The sequence below is a fragment of the Arvicanthis niloticus genome, chromosome 6 (genome assembly GCF_011762505.2).
Source record: "Arvicanthis niloticus isolate mArvNil1 chromosome 6, mArvNil1.pat.X, whole genome shotgun sequence".
Lineage (NCBI taxonomy): Eukaryota > Metazoa > Chordata > Mammalia > Rodentia > Muridae > Arvicanthis > Arvicanthis niloticus.
In genome coordinates this window covers 34683003-34701543 of record NC_047663.1, presented here as the reverse complement: position 1 = coordinate 34701543, position 18541 = coordinate 34683003, and the positions used below count along the sequence as shown (strand labels likewise).

The window sequence follows — 18541 nt, the reverse complement described above, 5'->3', positions numbered from 1 at the left end:
GTAATACTAAGTTTTTCATTTTGTACGTGTATTTTAAATTATACATGCACATCAGACGCCAGAGGTGACAGACCCTCTGGAGTTGGAATTACAAGTGGATTTGAGCCTCCTGATGTGGGTGCTGGGTAACAAATTCTGGTCCTTCAGAAAATCATCTCTCCAACCTCTAATATTTTGTTTTTCTTTAGATTTCTTCAGAGTTTCTCCCCCGCCCCCCCCCGTACCCCCGGTGGTTTTCCTAATTTTCCCCTTCTCCTTTCCCATGTCTTCTTCTCTGTACCAACCCAGGCCTCTGTACCAACATTCAAGTCCTTCAGTTTTCTTTTTCTTTTTTTTTTTTTTTAATATTTTTTTTGAATTTATTTATTATTTATTTTGTGTAAGTACACTGTAGCTGTCTTCAGACACCCATATGAGGGCATCAGATCTCATTATGGATGGTTGTGAGCCACCATGTGGTTGCTGGGATTTGAACTCATGACCTCTGGAAGAGCAATCAGTGCTCTTAACCACTGAGCCATCTCACCAGCCCCAGTTTTCTTTTTCAAATGTATGAGGAGGTATATTTGTGTGTAGTGTGTGAGGGTGCACAGGCAAGGGCAGAGGCAGCAGGTGTTCTCTGTCTGTTTTCCTCCTTTGAGACAGGCTCTCTCCCTGAACTTGGATTTTGTCTAGGCAGGATGCCAGCAGTCCTGCAGGGGTCACAGGTGTTTGTGGGATAGTGCCTGCCTTGTGCTGAGTGCTGCAGTCTCTGATCTTTGCAACAATAATACAAAGAAAAAGAGGTCGTTGGTTTCAGAAGGATTGAGGAACAGCACTGGAAGAAAAAGAAACCAAAATCCTCTGGCTGTCAGTGTTCCGGGAAAGAGGGATACTGCAGGGTGCATTAGGGTCTTGCTGGCAGCAGGGGACCAGCTCTGACACCTGAACACTGGCAGCTTAGCAGATGCCTTTTTATTGTTTCACAAAAGGAGCTTTAACAAGTGGGTCTAAATACTAAAACCTCTTATCTGAAGGAATCATTATGTAAGGAGTTCTCGGCCTTATGAGACTTTCTAGTTTGCCTGGTATGTCTCTGAACTCAACTAGGCAAAGGCTCTGAGACTCCTTAGAAACAATCCATAAAACCTCAGATAACAATCACTGACTACTTCAGAGCCTGGGTGCTATCATGCCATAATTCATTTATGCTCTGCTAAAATTCTGCTACATCTGGTCCTCTTGTTTTACAGCAAGCTCTTTTAAATGCTGAACCATCACTATAGACATCCCTCTTTCTTTCTTTCTTTCTTTTTTCTTTTTTGGTTTTTTGAGACAGGGTTTCTCTGTGTAGCCCTGGCAGTCCTGGAACTCACTCTGTAGACCCAGGCTGGCCTCGAACTCAGAAATCCACCTGCCTCTGCCTCCCAAGTACTGGGATTAAAGGCGTGCACCACCACTGCCAGGCCAGGCATCCCTCTTTCAAAGATACTTATTTTAATGTCAGGAATATCCTTCTTACAAGCCTCCTGGGAGGTGTTAACACAGTCCTCAAGAGGTGAAGAATGAGACTGGAGACAGTACAATCTTTTCAGGACTGGATTATACCCTTCAGGGACTGATTTGCTTTCCTTACACATTTAAACATAGTAAACCTTTGAGGGAAAAGTCTCCATGTGACAGTTCTTACAACAAAGCTTCAGGGATGGCTACACTGAAATTTCTTTGCAAAGTATCCAAGCACCTGTGACCTTGTACAATAAGAGAGATTCTTTTGGCTGATAACAACAGTGCTCAAGACTAGGTCCTACTCCAGTGTCCTCAACCTTCCAGATGGTGCAACCCTTTAACTACAGTTTTTCATGTGGTAACCCTAGCATAAAATTTTGTTGCTACTTCATAACTGTATTTTTGCTACTGTTATGAATTGAAACGTAAATATCTGATATGAAGGATATCTGATTATATGACCTACAGTTTGAGAACTGCTGGCTATGAGGAGCGGTCTATGGTAAGCATAAGGATAGATTCTGTTGGTGGAGAATGCACAGTACATGGGGCCTTTTTCATAGGGGTGTATTTTATTCGCTGAGAGGTAGAGCTCAGGACATTGGGGAGTCAGGTGGAGGCTGCCTCCTAACTGACAAGCAGAGGGTCACAAGGTTGTTGGTCACTTCAGCGCTCCAGGTGATGAGTCACCATTCATTCCCTTGCTTTGAAGAAAATAGGCATGTGTAACTGACAATTCTGGTTTCTCCAATGTTTCTTCTAAGCTGTGCTTCATAGTGTATGGGTGTTTGTCTGTATGCCTGGTGCTAGAGGAAATAGAAGATACCCTGAAAGTGGAATTACTGATGGTTGTGGCTGTTATGTGGGTGCTGGGAATCAAACCTAGGTCCTCTGGAAGAGCAGCCAGTGCTCTTAATTGCTCAGGTATGTCTTATCTGTATTTTCCCTCTTGAGAGTTTTTCATTGTGCAGCCCAGGGTGGTCTGTTCTTACTTTTAGTCCAGGTTGCCCTCAAACCTAGTGCATTCCTCTTGCTATGACGTCCTGAGTACTAGGATGGTGGACATGTTCCAGCTCTCTTGCTCTTGAACTTTGGATTTTTCTTTTTCTTTTTTTTTCTCCCGAATACCTAGTACCTGGCCTACATCACATTCAGTGACTGACTGACTGAGTCCCTCCCCGACCCCTATATCTTTTTCTTTTTTCTTTTTTTTTAAACCATCAAGTAATTCAGTATTTACTGGAGTGACACACAAATCAATTAACAATTAAAACACAATACAATAACAACATTCATATTTATGAGATTAAAGCACAATACAGTAGCAATATTCACATTATGACAAAGATACACACAAATGAGTATTTATGGGTCCATATAGAGCTCTCCTGTTGAGCGTGAGAATCCTGAGTTGTGTTTCTTGATAGTTCTCTTTATGTTTATTTTGCCTCTGGTTTTTGAAATACTGCATGTCTCCAGTCACAGCACTGGGGTATTAGAGGATGAGCGCCTTGAGTTGTAGATCACCCTGGGCTACATAAAAGACGCCTGTGTCCAGACAAAGTAAAAAGGAAAACAGAAAGACCTAAACCTAGTGTGATGCCTCATGTCTGTAATCCCAGCATGTGGGAGGGTTAGGCAGACAGATCACCATAAATTCAAGGACTGTCTAGGTAAAGAGTGAGACCCAGCCTCAGCTACACCCTAACGCCAAAAACCAAAGTCTTCCAATCATAATACAGTGTCATAGTCAGACCGTGGTGCCACACTCTTTTAATCCCAGCACTGGAGAGGCAGAGGCAGGCGTATCTCTGCCTGGTCTAGAGAAGGATTTCCAGGGCTACATAGAGAAACCCTGTCTTGAAAAACACACTCACTGTCACATTCCTGTCCTATCGGCTAAGTAGGAACTGAACTGAGATAATCACTTGAGCCTGTGAGGAGACGAGCTGCACAGCTCATTCTCTTCACACATGAAGAACAGAGGACCTCTACAGTGGGCAGTGAGGATAGGTCATTGGTTAGCGAGCGCATTTAGCCTGACTATGTGAGGATCTAAGTTGGAATCCTCAGAACCCAGTTTGTTTCCAGTATCACCAATAGGTACTGTCAGTGCTCCTACCATGAGAGGTGTACTAGGGAGAAAAGAATCCCTGGAGGCTTGCAGACTGGCTTGTAGCCATCCGGTGGCTAAAGGACAAATAGGAAATGAAAAGGGCGGGGGTGGGGGGGGGTGAGAGAAGAATGAAGCCAAGACAAGAAGGTTCTGATCAAGGCTCAAAGTTTAATAATAAGCACTGTGTTTATAAAGGGAAAAACTATAAAATCCATCCTCTGATTCAGCTTGAGTATGTTGTAGAGCAAGGTCAGCACGGCAGCCAAAACAGCTAAGTTTCCATGGAAACCTGTAACTACAGGCAAGGCAGATGTCTCTGTCCAGGTTATTAAGACCTGTCTTGACAAACGTTCAAGGTCTGCTTGGCCTGCTCAAGGCTGGTAAGTTTACACTGGCTAGCTGACTGCGGTCGGTAGCAAGACAAGAACCAGTTTCAAACAAGGTAGATTGTGAGGGAGGGCTACACCCAAGTGGGACATGTGCTTGTACACTCTTAGTTTCTGTTTGGAAGAGATGTCAGGCCCAAAGCAATTTATTAAAAAAAAAGTCCAATTAGAGCATGCAGTTTCAGAGTCGTGACCATCATGGAGGGGAGTAGGATGCCAGGCATGCATGACCATGGGGAAAGTAGCTGGGAGTTTACATTTACAAAGAGAGAGCTTACTGAGAATTGCTACCCACCACAAGTGACACAGTATCTCCGACAAGGCCACACTTTTTTTTTTTTTTTTTTTTTTTTTTTTTTGGTTTTTCAAGACAGGGTTTCTCTGTGTAGTCCTGGCTGTCCTGGAGCTCACTCTGTAGACCAGGCTGGCCTCGAACTCAGAAATCCACCTGCCTCTGCCTCCCAAGTGCTGGGATTAAAGGCGTGCGCCACCACCACCCGGCAAGGCCACACTTCTTAATCTTTCCCACACAGTTCTACTTACTAGGAACCAAGAATTGAAACGTGAGCCTATGGGGGCCATTCTGATTCAAACTACCACACACAAAAAGCCAAAACCAAAATTTAAATACACCCACTTTAGTAAAGTAAGTAAATATATTTGCAATTAATTGATCTGTGCACATGCACATAGAAAGATAATTGGGGTCTCGAAATACGTGGTGGTTTGCCAGAGTGGTGCATGCCTTTAATTGCAGTACTCAGAGGCAGAGGCATGTGTAGATTTCTGTGAGTTCAAGGTCAACTTGGTCTACATAGTGAGTTCCAAGACAGTCATGGCTCCTTATTGAGACCTGTCTGTAAGGCTTACAGAGAAGTAGCATCTTAAATAGTATTGTTTTATTGACTTGCTTAATTATCATTGCAGAATGAATGTACATTTATTTTAAAATTTTTTACATTTATTTATTGTGTGTGTATGTTGTTACACAGAGGGCAACTTGTAGGAATTGGTTCTTACCTTCCACCATGTGTGTTGTGTTTTATAAAAAAGAAAGAGAAGCCAGGGATATGGTTGGTAGAGGTGCATCGTGTTGCTGAGGCATCCCTTCCCTCTGAGGTATCAGCCACACAATGGGTATAGTATGGAATAGAGTTTATTATTAGGGCATGGGGAGAGGAAGTTGGGGGGGGGAGAGAGAAGAGAGAGGAGAGAGGGGAGAGGCAGGGAGGGGAATGGGGAGAGAAGGGACAGAGGGAAGAGGGTAAGAGAGTAAGAGAGAGAGAGGAGGGGCAAGCAACCCTTTTTATATCCAGTCTGGCATTCCTGGCTGTTGCCAGGTAACTGGGGTGGAGCCTAGAAGAAATGCTAGCAAAGTGTTTTCTGGGAATGAAAGTCAGGTTTTCAGTATTGGTAGAAAGCAGTAATTGCTTTGGTAGAAAGTGCCGCCCATAGGCCCCGATTTATTAAGGAAAAGGGAGAAACATTCCCAAGAGTGGGAAGGGCTCCAAGGGAGGAACGCAGCCCTTTAATTATCTTTTAAGAGGATCTATGTGTGTATATGTATGCACATGTATGTGTGTAAGTATCCATGGAAGTCAGAAAGGGATATCGGATCCTTTATAGTTTAGGTAAAGGCATTTGTGGCCTGCCTGTTCTAGGTGCTAGGATCCAGCCCTCTGATAGAAAGCAAATACTCTACCTGCTGAACCAGCTCTTCCGCTCTTTATTTGGGGAAATGGTTCTCTTTTTACCCAGTTGATATGGAACTTATCATGTAGCCTAGTCTGGCCTCACACTTGTGGGTAACCCTGTTTTCAGCCTCCTTAGTGTCAGGATTATAGCATGACCCAACATGTCTAGCAAGTTAAATCTTAGAACATGTTAGAGAAATGTTCAGACTCGTGTGCTGTTGGAGCATCTACTCAAAGACCAAGGTATAGCATGTGTAGTGAAGGGGCAGAGATGTCTCAGAAGGTGGAAAGTAAGTGGGGTATGATGGTACAGCCTTTAATCCAACAGTTGGGAGGCAGAGGTAGAGGGATCTTTGTGAGTTCAAGGCCAGCCTGCTCTACAAAGGGAGGTTTAGTCCTGCCAGAGTGAGACCCTATCTCAAAAGCAAAAAAAAAAAAAAAAAACAAAAACAAAAACAAAAACAAAAGGGGGAATGAAGAATGGAGAAGACTTAAATATTGAAGGGCCATGGCCAGAGAGACCAAAGTTTGTATGGGAGCCATCTTCAGGTGTAAAATATATGGGAAGAAACAAAGGTATGGTGGATATTTTCTCCACATACTGTCAACAGATGCACACAAACCAGAGGAAGGTATTGCCATCTCTTTTCATATGAGTTTGAGTGGTTCTTGATAAGGATGTGCTCATGTTAATAACACACATTCATTCAGGACTGATTTCACTCAGAGCTTTCCTCACTCCCCATAAGTCAGACAATGCTCTTTGTACCAGAGAGAAAAGAGACCCAACTTTTTTTTCCATCTCTTGTTAAACAGATGTCAGGCAATGAAACATCTATAAGAAAAGGAAATAACGCTTCTCCTACTGGTAAAATGCTAAAATGGGATGAGAGATTAAAATAGTGATCATCAAGTACATATCCAGTAATTGAGCTAGTAATTAATAATGTGGCCAGTTCGCTTTGTCTATTTTCACTTTCTCTAAACACATATTTGTTTTTTGATCATTTTAGACTGGATTTCATGTAGGTGTGGCTGGCTTCAAAATCTTAAAACCGGCTTCAAATTCCTGACCCCTTGCCTTCATCTCCCAAGTGCTAGAATTACAACAGTGAGTCACCATGCCCTTTACCCACAGAATTTATTAAATAGTGCACGTAGTCCTTGAATTGCCATTTTCCCCACGTTGTTTTTCATTTTGTTTCTCACGAAAGGCCTCCGGCTTGAGCCAGATCCAAACTGGTACGCGCCTGCAAACTCCCGTGTGGCTCCGCAGCGCTTCCCGCTTCGGGCACCTTGGGGGCTGAAGGCGGACACCAAGGCAGGGAGGAAGCGCGGTCCCGGGGGACTGGGGCGGGTGGCGTGTGGCCGTCAGTGACGACGCGTGACCCGTCGCAGGCGGAGGTGGGACGAGACAGGAGAGAACTGCGAGCCGATTGGCTGCTCGGCGACCGTATGCTAATCGCGGTGCCCGTGCAGGGAAACTGTATCAACTCCAAATGCCCGGTGGACTGGGTATGGAGAGGCCAGAGCGCGTGTCCCCACGTGGGCAGACGTGTTGTGCGATGGGAGCGCCGACAGGGATAGCGTGGGGCGTCTCGGCGGCAGTCGCCGTGTGTAAGATGTGAGGGCGCTTGGTACAGTCGGGCGATGGCGGGAGTGTGTGGCTAAGACTATACTTTCAGGGATCATTTCTATAGTTCATTACTAGAGAAGTTTCTCTGACTGTGTAGAGCACCCGAAACCACGAGGACGAGACGTAGCGTCCCCTCCTGAGCGTGAAGCCGGCTCTAGGTGCTGCTTCAGTGCAGCTGCCTCTTGCCATTGATGATCGTTCTTCTCTCCTTCGGGAGGGTGAGAGGGAGGGAACGCAGTCTGAGTGGATCTCGGCTTAGTTTTAATGGTGAAAAAGATAGTTTTTATGTTCCTTAGTCTTTTTCGGAAAGGTTTTTTTATGTGGTAAAGGCTGACCATCTGGCTGTGATTGTGCTCAGTCAGATGGGCAGTTCTTTCCTTGTAAGTTTTGGCACATCCAAGCTGGCTGCACCAAGGTCAAGTGCTGCTTATAGGTTGGGAAACTGACCTTAGCATATCCATTCCTGCAGAACTTATTGACTATAAGTGAAGTCAGTCATTACTGCTTCGGTGAGTCAGTTTTGCCCACGAAAGCACAGTACAGCCCAGTTATTTTCTCTGAATCCTTCACTGGGCAGAGGTTGGTAGAGGGAAGCTGTGAGCTTTCTTTGTAGTGTGAACAGAGGGAAGGCATGAGGAGTGATTTGCATTTAGCTACCAAAACAAAACAAACAAACAAACAAAAAAACAAAAACAAAAAACCCAAAACGTTTGTTTAGTTTGACAGAGGTGTTTCTGTGCCACTGGTGAATTAGAGATCAATAGATGGGACAGATCTATTGATACAGGTCAGACCAGTGCGCCCTTCTGGGTTTGAGTGTGTTCCCATGTAGGAGACAAAACCAATTCTGGAAGTGTCTGAGCTTCTTCCATGTGTAACTTCAATTTTTAGCATAATGATGATCTTGTGGTAGCTGTTAAATAGCACCTGTGACATCTGCACCAGGCTCTCCTAGAACATAAAGCTGAGAAGACAGACGGTGGTGGCCATGCCAGGGAAGTAGGGATAAATGCCTAACAGGAGCCGCTTCATCCCAGTGCTGCTGCTGGACATACAGACAGCAGGAACAAAGCACATTCTTTTTAAAGACTAAATCTAAAACACAAAGTAAATGCTCATGCTTAAGGTCAGCACCGTTTGGACCTAGCCAGGAATTGCAGAGAAGTGTATTTTCACAGAAATCATTTTTTTGTATACTATATCACCTTGACAACAATGTTTTATTTGTGGAGATTCTTCCTTCCTTCCTTCCTTCCTTCCTTCCTTCCTTCATTCCTTCCTTCCTTCATTCCTTCCTTCCTTCCTTTTTCCTGATACAGATTTTGTTTATCCTGGGCTGCCCTGGAACCCTATCTGTAGTCCAGGTTGTCCTGGAACCCACAGACATCCACTTGCCTTTGCCTCCTAGGTGATGGGATTAAAGGCATGTGTCACTACTGCCTGGCTGTGGTGATAAATTTTTAAAAGTCAGCTGTAAAAAGCAACAGAAATCCTAGAAATAGAAAAATGTAATTTAAAATCATTCCAATAATGCTGGAGGAGGAAGGAGGGAAATTGGCAAGCTGGACAGAAAGCAATTAAAAGGCATAGCAAGAGCAATAATCTGCAGAGTGAAGAAAGAGTCTGGAAGAAAGGGGCTTTTGTTAGTTATATTATCTTTGAGAAGATTAATCTTTAAAGAACTCCAAAAGTACCCAAATGTCCCGTCATTGAATAACCAAATGAATTGAAAAAAACAGATCTCAAAAGACGAAAGATGGGTACTGGGGTGCTGGCTCAGCAGTAAAGAGTGCTTATTGCTTACTACTCTTTTGGAGAACTCTGGATCAGTTTCCAGCACCGACATGGCAGGGAGGTCTGAATGAAGCTGTCTTCTGACCTACACTGGTCCCAGGCACACACATGGCACACATTCACACATGCAGGAAAGATACTCATACACATACAAGTTTAAAAAATGAAGTTCATATGGCCAATAAATATATGAAAAAGTGATGGATAGATGTCTCAGTGGCTAAAAGTATTTGCCAACATGCCGGAAGACCTGAGCCTATAACACATGGGTCCCACAGGGTGGGAGGAGAATTCACTTCTACAAGTTGTCTTCTGATTCCCACGTGTGTACCATACATAACACATGAGCAATGTGTTATGCTTAGTCATCAGGAGAAAATAAAATTACATCAAGATTCCGTCTCCGGGAGTGAGTGAGTGAGTGATTGGGTGGGTGGGGGAACACCCTTATAGAAGCAGGGGGAGGAGGGATGGGATAATGAGTTTGGGGGGGGCAGGAAAGGGAATAACATTTGAAATGTAAATAAAGAAAATATTCCAAAAAAAAATGATAAGATTCCATCTTAAATCAGAATAGCTAGTGTCAATAAAATAACAAATGTTACTAAAGATGTGGGGGAAACAGGAACCCCTCTCTGCTAGTGGGAACATGGATTGGTGTGTGCCCACTATAGAAGTCAGCGTGGTGGCCCTCAAGAACAAAGTGTTGGTCTCTATATTTCTACTTGAAAACCAGCTGTGGGTGGTAGTGTGCAGTTTTAATCCTAGCAATTGGGAGACAGAGGCAGGTGGATCTCTGAGTTCAAGGCCAGGTTGTTTTACATATAAGTAGCAAGTTTCAGGTCAATTAGAGCTCTACAGCTCTAATTGTTTTCAAACAAAAGCTGCAGACTAGCTTGAGCCACATGAGTGAGTCCAGGGCAGTCTGAGCTGCATACTGAGTCTTTCTCAAAAACAAAATAGTTGAGTGTTGTGCTAACGTGACAGCAATAAGAGGATCACCAAAATTCTCTTCAGAATGAGTTCCAGGCCAGCTAGAGCCTTGGTCCGAACCTTATAGTGGGCGGGTCTCACTATGGGTTTCTCTGACCTGAACATCATTACAAAGACCAAACTGGCCTAAAATCCTTGAAGTAGTAACAACTCCTGCATCCACGGTGCTGCAGTTGACTTCTGAGACTCCACTCTGGCTCCACTGATGGAATGTAAATCAGAATACTATAGACAGAATTGCTACAATATGGCCTATATGCTGATCAGCAAATGAATGGATAAAGAAAATGTGGTATGTATGCAAAATGGAGGTTTATTCGGTCTTCACTCTAAGCCAGGTGTGTTTGTCCACTCATGTAATTTCTTTTTTTTTTTTTTTGAGACAGAATCTCTCTTTTCCTAGCCCTGGCTGTCCTGGAACAATGTAGACCAGGCTGGCCTTAAACTCACAGATCTACCCTGCCCCAGAGGTGGGATTAAAAGCAAGCATCACCATGTCCACCCCTGATGTAATTTCAGCACTTGAGGGTCACCTGTGTAATGAGTTTAAGGTTGGCTCAGGCTACATAAGACCCTGTTTCCAAAAACCATAATATTATCGTTTGCAGGGAAATGGATGAAGCTGAAACTCATCATATTAAGACATAGAGAAACGTCATGTTCTCCTCCATAAGGATATATGTGTGGATATCTATGGAAAACAGACAGGATGACAAGGGAAGGTGGAACCAGGGCAAGGAGAAGGGCTTCATAGGAATAAAGTACAAGCCGAGCGGTGGTGGCGCACGCCTTTAATCCCAGCACTTGGGAGGCAGAGGCAGGCGGTATTTCTGAGTTCGAGGCCAGCCTGGTCTACAGAGTGAGTTCCAGGACAGCCAGGGCTACTCAGAGAAACCCTGTCTCGAACCCCCCCCCCCCAAAAAAAAAGTAAATCAATAAATAAAAAAGTACAAAGTTGCACATATTTTTAAAAAACGATTTATTTTTTTTCTTTATGTGCATTGGTTTTTTGCCTACATGTATATCTGTGTGAAGGTATCTGATACCCTGGAACTGAAGTTAAATTGTGGGCTGTCATGTAGGTGCTAGAAATTGAACACACCTGTCTTGTGGAGGAGCAGCCAGCGTTCTTAACTGCTGAACTATCTCTCAAATCCCCAAATTTTATGTATTTTAAATTTCGTAAATAAACTTTGTATGTAACTAAAATATTATAGGTTTGAATTTGGAGATATTGGGTTGTTTTTACCAAGGGTAAAAACTTTGTAGCTAACCACATCTGGCCTCACACTTGGGAAAAAGTGCTTGCGTCAATCTCCATAGAGTTCTGACAACGTGCAGTTTCAGATGTTTCTTTGATCACAGAACAGAATTTATTAAATAGAGCGTGCAATCCTTCGTTTTGTTTCTCACTCAAGGTCTTCTGCTTGAGCCAGATCCAAACCGGCGCAAGCCTGCGAACTCCCTTGCGGCTCCGCGGCTCTTCCCGCTTCGGGCAGCGTGGGGGCTGAAGGCGGACGCCGCGGCAGGGAGGAAGCACGCGGTCCCGGGGGACGGGGGCGGGCGGCGTGTGGCCGTCAGTGACGACGCGTGACCCGTCGCAGGCGGAGGTGGGACGAGACAGGAGAGAACTGCGAGCCGATTGGCTGCTCGGCGACCGTATGCTAATCGCGGTGGCCGTGCAGGGAAACTGTATCGACTCTAAATGCCCGGTGGACTGGGTATGGAGAGGCCAGAGCGCGTGTCCCCGCGTGGGCAGACGTGTTGTGCGATGGAAGCGCCGACAGGGATAGCGTGGGGCGTCTCGGCGGCAGTCGCCGTGTGTAAGATGTGAGGGCGCTTGGTACAGTCGGGCGATGGCGGGAGTGTGTGGCTAAGACTATACTTTCAGGGATCATTTCTATAGTTCGTTACTAGAGAAGTTTCTCTGACTGTGTAGAGCACCCGAAACCACGAGGACGAGACGTAGCGTCCCCTCCTGAGCGTGAAGCCGGCTCTAGGTGCTGCTTCAGTGCAGCTGCCTCTTGCCATTGATGATCGTTCTTCTCTCCTTCGGGAGGGTGAGAGGGAGGGAACGCAGTCTGAGTGGATCTCGGAAACTTTATTACTTAAGTTACAAAGTTAGAACCGGTACTCTTTTCCTCAGCTTTCTTTGTGGGCAGTTTGTATTTGGGTAGCGCATCTCTTACATACATACAATGCGTTTTTGTGGCATAACACTTTGTACTCACAAATTAGTATAAGGGTGTTGGAAACCAAAGAAGGTTTTAGTGTCAGCCTTTTAGGTGTTTCAGTTCTGGTTGCTTCTCCGAGTTGCGACACAAGACTAACAGTTTTTCTGAGGCCAGTTAAATCTACATAGCGGGCTTCAGGGCAATTAGAACTCTGATGAGGAAGCTCGTCTCTCATAAAGGTGGAGTACACCTTAATCTCAGAGTCAGACAGCTCTTTGACTTCAAGGCTAGCCTGGTCTAGTTCCGGGACAGCCAGGGATACACAGAATCATTGTCTTGAAAACACAAATAAGCATAAGATACAAAAATAGGAATAAATGAAGTAAACTTGGTTTTGTAACGGGTTTAGTTTGGGAGCTGTGACAGGAGGATGAAGTCTTAGAATATAGCCAGTGGCTGAAGAGATTCAGTGGTTCAGGGTGCTTGTTCTTAACACCTACATATAAGCAGTTTACTATGACTTGTAACTCCCGTGCCAGGAGATTTGATGCCCTATTTTGGTCTTTGTGAGCGGCTACACACAGGTATGCAGACACATCCACATAGATAAAAGAAATTATTTTTTAAGCGAGCAAAAATTTTAAAGTAAGCTTTATTTTTCAGTGAAGCTGGGCATAGTGACCCAGTTCCTTTCATCCCCACTCTTAGTGTGCAGAGCAGGTGGATCCCTGAGTTTGAGCTGAGGCCAAACCTGGTCTGCAAATTGAGTCCCAGGACAGCTAGGGCTACACGAGGAAATCCTGTCTCAAAAAACAGACACAGGAGCAACAAACTTGGCACCGTGCCACAACTCCAGTACTTGGGAGACAGATACAGGTGGAACCCTGTTAGTTCCAGGCCAGCCTGGTTTACACAGTAAGGACTCAGAGAACAACTTGTGAGAATTTATTCTCACCTTGCACTACATGGGTCCTGGAACTGAATTTAAGTCACCATGCTTCCCAGCAAGTCCCTTTACCAGCTGAGCTCTCTTCCCAGCCCTCAAAAGCTTTTAAATAGTTGTCTTTTATAATAGAAGATAAGTCACTAGTGTCTTTAGAATTGAAATATGTTCAGTTATTTTGAGTAATTGTATGTGAAAATGCATTGATGTAGCTTTGCGCGGAGATGGCTCAGCAGCAGTTAAGATCACATTCAGCTTTTGCAGAGTACTGCAGCTTGGTTCCCAGCATCTATTCATACCAAGTGGCTTACAGTTGCTTTTAATTTCAGCTTCATGGGATTCATTGTTCTTTTCTGGTCTCTGCAGGCACTTATACACTCATGTATACAAACCTCCACACAATCATAGACATATAATTTAAAAAAAAAAAACCTGGAAAGATGGATGGCTCAGTGATTAAGAACATGTTACTCTCCCCCACCCCCTTTTTGGTTTTGGACTTTTGAGAGTGAGTTTGTGTGTGTGTGTGTGTGTGTGTGTGTGTGTGTGTGTGTGTGTAGGTGTAGTCCTGGTTGGCCAGAACTAGCTCTAGCTCTGTAGAGCAGACTGGCTTTGAACTCAGAGGTCTGCCTACCTCTACCTCCAAGAGTTCTGGGATTAAATGTATGCACCACAATTGTCTCACTAACATGTGGGGAGCCGACAGAAGGGGGCTATCATCCTTTCAGCCATCTTGAGCCATATATCCTGAAAAGAGACTTGATTACATCAGCCTTCAGCAGCTGAGCACACTCTGATAACATCTTGCTTTAGATACCCAGAATTTCCCCTTGGGTGTGTGAGACTTAAAGGTGTGTGACTTAAGGGTGTGACTTAGAGATCAGATTTAGAGACAAGACCTAAGGGCATGATAAAAGGTGTGACTTAGAGGCGTGGTTTAGAAGTGAGACATAAAAGGCGGGAGGCAGACAGGAGAGTGCAGAACAATTTGGAGAACAGAGAATCAGTAACAGATTATTTGGCACTTGGAGGTCCAACTTGGAACTAGGAATTAGGTTAGAGAGTACAATTTAGAGTACAACTTGGAGTAGGAATTAGGCATTGAGGAAGAAGACACTTGGACTAGAGAACTCAGAAGAAGAATTATTAGTTATTAGGCACTTGGAGAAAGAACTTGGAACTTGGAGGCACTAGGGACTAGGAACTAGGGACTACGAACTGAAGACTTGGGACTTGGAGAGAAGAGAGACTGAAGAATAAATGGGAATGAATCACACTCTGTCTCCATTCCTCACTCTCTCTTGCTGAACCCCGTGTGGGCTAACAAGTTAGTCCCCAAGGCTTTTGGCAGTGCGGGTTCCAACATTGACAGAACGGTCGGAGACACTTGGGCCCCCAAACGTGGGCCAGCTCGGTTCTCAACACTAACATAGTACTCATACAACTTTTGCAGAAGTCCTGAGTTTAGTTCTTACCACCCACATCAGGTGTCTCCTAACTATCCGTAACTTCAGCTCCAAGGAATCTGATGCTGTCTCTGGACTTCATGGGCACCTGACTTAGACACATATACCTATAGATAATTTAGAATGACAAATCTTTAAATAATAACATAGAAATCTGGGGCTGGAAAGATGGCTCATTAGTTAAGAGCACTGACTGCTCTTCTGTAGGATTTTAATTCATATTTCTAACACCCACATGATGGCTGACAGCTGTCTGTAACTCGAGTTTCAGGATATCAGATGGCCTTTTTTTGAGTTCACCTGGCACAGACATACTTTAGGTAAAATACTCATACACATAAAATAAAAATCAATTTTAAAGAAATCTTTTAAAAATGCATTTATATAATTTTTTAGGAGATAGTGCCCTGGTAAAATGTTATCTACTTGGTAAAGATGCACACTCAGGAGTGACTTGGCAGCACCTACAGACCAGGTCAGATTGCCTTCAGATTGCCTTTTTTTTTTTTTTTAATTTTAATTTTTAAAATATTTACTCTATGTTTGGGTGTCTGTCTCATGTGTTTGAGTGCATTTTTAAGCTATAGAAGATGGGTCACAGGTAACCGTGAGCCACCTGACCTGGGTGCTGGGATCTAAACTCACAGGTCCTCTGGAAGAGCATGAAATGCTCTTCACTGCTGAGCCACTCACTAGCCTGAACATTTCTTTTTCATTTGCCCTCTCTCTCTTTTTCACTCACATATTAGATACTGTGTATAGACTGTGTGAAAGAGCCATGATGCCGGGTGGTGGTGGCGCACGCCTTTAATCCCAGCACTTGGGAGGCAGAGGCAGGCGGATTTCTGAGTTCGAGGCCAGCCTGGTCTACCGAGTGAGTTCCAGGACAGCCAAGGCTATACAGAGAAACCCTGTCTCGAAAAACCAAAAAAAAAAAAAAAAAAAGAGTCATGATAACATAGCATCTTTATGATGTCTTTCTACTATTTAATCTGAAACAAACCACATAGAACTCTTGTGTAATAAAAGCTTTGAAGTTGAAATATGTATGCCAGGAAGCATATACAAAGTCAGTTTAAACACGACTGGGTGGGTGGTGTGTCGGTTGAGATTTCCTGAAGGAAATAATTGAGCTGAATTCAGAAAAACTTGAAGAACTAAAGCTGGCAGGGGTTTGTGAAACACTGAATCAAGAAAACATCTTCACCGGGCAGTGGTGGCGCACGCCTTTAATCCTGGCACTTCGGAGGCTGAGGCAGGTGGATTTCTGAGTTTCAGGCCAGCCTGGTCTACAGAGTGAGTTCCAGGACAGCCAGGGCTACACAGAGAAACACTGTCCCCCCCCCCCCAAAAAAAAAAAAAAAACTAAAAAAAAATCTTCATGGGAACGACCTCTTTCTCTGCCCTTGGGTTTTCTTGTTATCTGAAGAATCATTTCTATACTCAAGTGTCTCTATAGTCAATGTAGTATCCTCTTCTGAGTACAGAGCTGGTTGGTCCTCCTGTGTCGTTTTACTGCAGTGTTCATTTACATTTGATGGCCCTTCCTTTGGGAAACCTTTGAGAGGGAGAAAACATCATCCGAGTGGTTCATATTATAAATTAATTTTTTTGAAAGTTGTGCATGCCTTCATTTCCAGTACTCAGGAGGCAGAGGTAGACAGACCTCTGTTGGTTTAAGGCCAGCTTTGGCTACAGTGTGAGTTCAGTGAAACCAGGACTACAATGAAACCCCATCTTGAAGAAAGGAAATTAAAAAAAAAAAAAAAAAAAAAAAAGGAAATAACAAAGGGAGAGAGGGAGGAAGGAAAGGAGGAGGAGAAGGGAGTCTCCCTGTGAAGTCTGTCTGGCCTTGACGTGGCAGTCTTTGCCTCAGCCTCATGAGTGCTGATGTCAGAAGAATTAGCAACTAATGCCTGGCTTCGCTGTTGTGTTTTGTTGCAGTGTGGGCAATTATTTGCTTCCTTTCCTCCTATTGTTTTCTAGAAAGTGTGTGTGGGATTGCTTTGGTGAAGAATTGCTTCTGGTTGGTAGTTTTGTTTTGCTTATTTACTAGCTAGTAACCCTTCAATGGTTTTCACCTGAATTTATTTTTTCTGTAAATTAGAGACATGTAGTAACAGTACAGTGTGGGGTTGTTGGAAGGGTTAAGTTAGATTAAGAAACTATAGTAGTTCAGTAATCCTTTTCCCCGTTCTGAAAAGGCTCCTTCCTCCACTTAGAAATCTGTCTTTCATCCTGTCTTCAAGCAAGCTCCTCCCCACTGATACGAGTCCCCAGTGTTACCATTGAAGTCTCTCCTTCACCCTGTCCCCATCCCAGTGATTCATAGGAACTCGCCTTCTAGAACAGTTTCTTCATTTCTTTAGCATGCCCCAGTGCATGGTGTCTCTCAAAGATGCTTTCTGCCAGCCTCGGAACTGCCATCTACAGCTTCACATCTCTCAGTGACTTCCCTTCACATTTAAAGTCTTAAAATGTATTTGTACCGTGGCACATGCTAAGGCAAGAAGATCTTAAGTTCAAAGCCAACTGTGGCTACAAAGTAAGCTCCATGACAGCTTAAGCTCTCCAATTAGGCGCTGTGTCAAACAGAGTGGTACAGACCTATAGTCTCATTTGTTTTGGAGGGTAAGGCAGAAAGAGCACAGGTTCAAAGCCTGCCTAGGCTGCAGAATTACTTCAGTGCTGGCAAGGGCAATTAAACAAATGTCTCAATGAAACAAATGGCTGCTGAAACTTTGCCTGAAAGTTTAGTTCTCAGTACTCTCTGGGGGCCAGATAGAACCACCTGTGGAACCAACTTAGAAAACTTGGTCTGGAAGTATTTATTTGGTTCCTGCTGGCCCCTTCCTTCTTGTCTTCTCTTTCTAAATCTGGTTCTCTAGATTTCTACTATCTTGTTCTCTTGTGTAGAACTTGGCATTGATTAAAATACACGTCTCATCATCATCTGAGGGCTTCTAAAATTATGTATGTGTGAGAGAGAGGTGGGGGGAGGGAGGGAGGGAGGGAGGGAGGGAGAAGGACGGGGGCAGAGGAGTGTCAGAACTGGGGCTGGAGTTACAGTTAGTTGTGAACTTCCTGATACCCCATTGGGAATCCAACTCAGATGCTCTGCAAGAACAGTATTCACTCTTAACACTGAGCCATCTCTCTCAGCCCCCAGGATGGCTACTTTTTAATCATTCAAGTTTTGGCTTAAATGTAACCTCCAAAGAGAAGCCTTCTTTACTGAACTCTAGATGTTAAGTCTCTGTATTTCAACCTTGTTTTTTGGGTGCCCCATAATCTGGTATTCTTCTATATATCTGTTTTTTTTTTCTCTCCTTCCTACTAATGTGGTCTGTTTTTTAGTAGAGACCTTTACACACCTCTGTACCTCTGACTCTGTAAACTTAAAACTTAGAAATAGTGCTTAGCACTTAGAAGAGATAGATGATTGTCAAGATGTGTGTGTGTGTGTGTGTGTGTGTGTGTGTCTGTGTGTGTGTGTCTACAAACTTGCTACATAATTGATGCTAATCTTGATCTCCAGATTCTATTTCATTTCCCTCCCAAGTGTTGAGGTGACAGACACCTGGCCTATGGGTTCTATTTAATGCTTGTCATTTTAGTGAAATTAGTTATTTGGTCTCTTTAAGCTTCTTACAAAACTGAGGTGATGATTAATTACATTTACATTATGTGAAGCATTCAGAATCATACTGGGTATGTGGCAGGCCTTCAGTAGTTAACAGTTTTTTCAAGACAGGGTATCTCTGTGTAGCCTTGGCTATCCTGGAATTCATTCTCTAGACCAGGCTGACTGGTCTACAGAGATCCATCTGCTTCTGCCTTCCGAGTGCTGG

The 18541-nt window shown here is 44.0% G+C and overlaps 1 protein-coding gene and 2 non-coding genes across 4 annotated transcripts in view; all 3 read left to right on the top strand.

Moving 5' to 3' along the window:
* Nucleotides 1-18541, top strand: part of Tex14 (testis expressed 14, intercellular bridge forming factor) — a 131175-nt gene that overhangs the window by 28453 nt on the left and 84181 nt on the right. The gene's annotated exons all lie outside the window — the stretch shown is intronic.
* LOC117712243 (small nucleolar RNA U3) lies at nucleotides 7354-7568 on the top strand. The gene has a single exon (XR_004607294.1). It is a non-coding gene; the product is annotated as a small nucleolar RNA U3 (small nucleolar RNA).
* Nucleotides 11983-12197, top strand: LOC117712244 (small nucleolar RNA U3). Its single transcript, XR_004607295.1, has one exon. It is a non-coding gene; the product is annotated as a small nucleolar RNA U3 (small nucleolar RNA).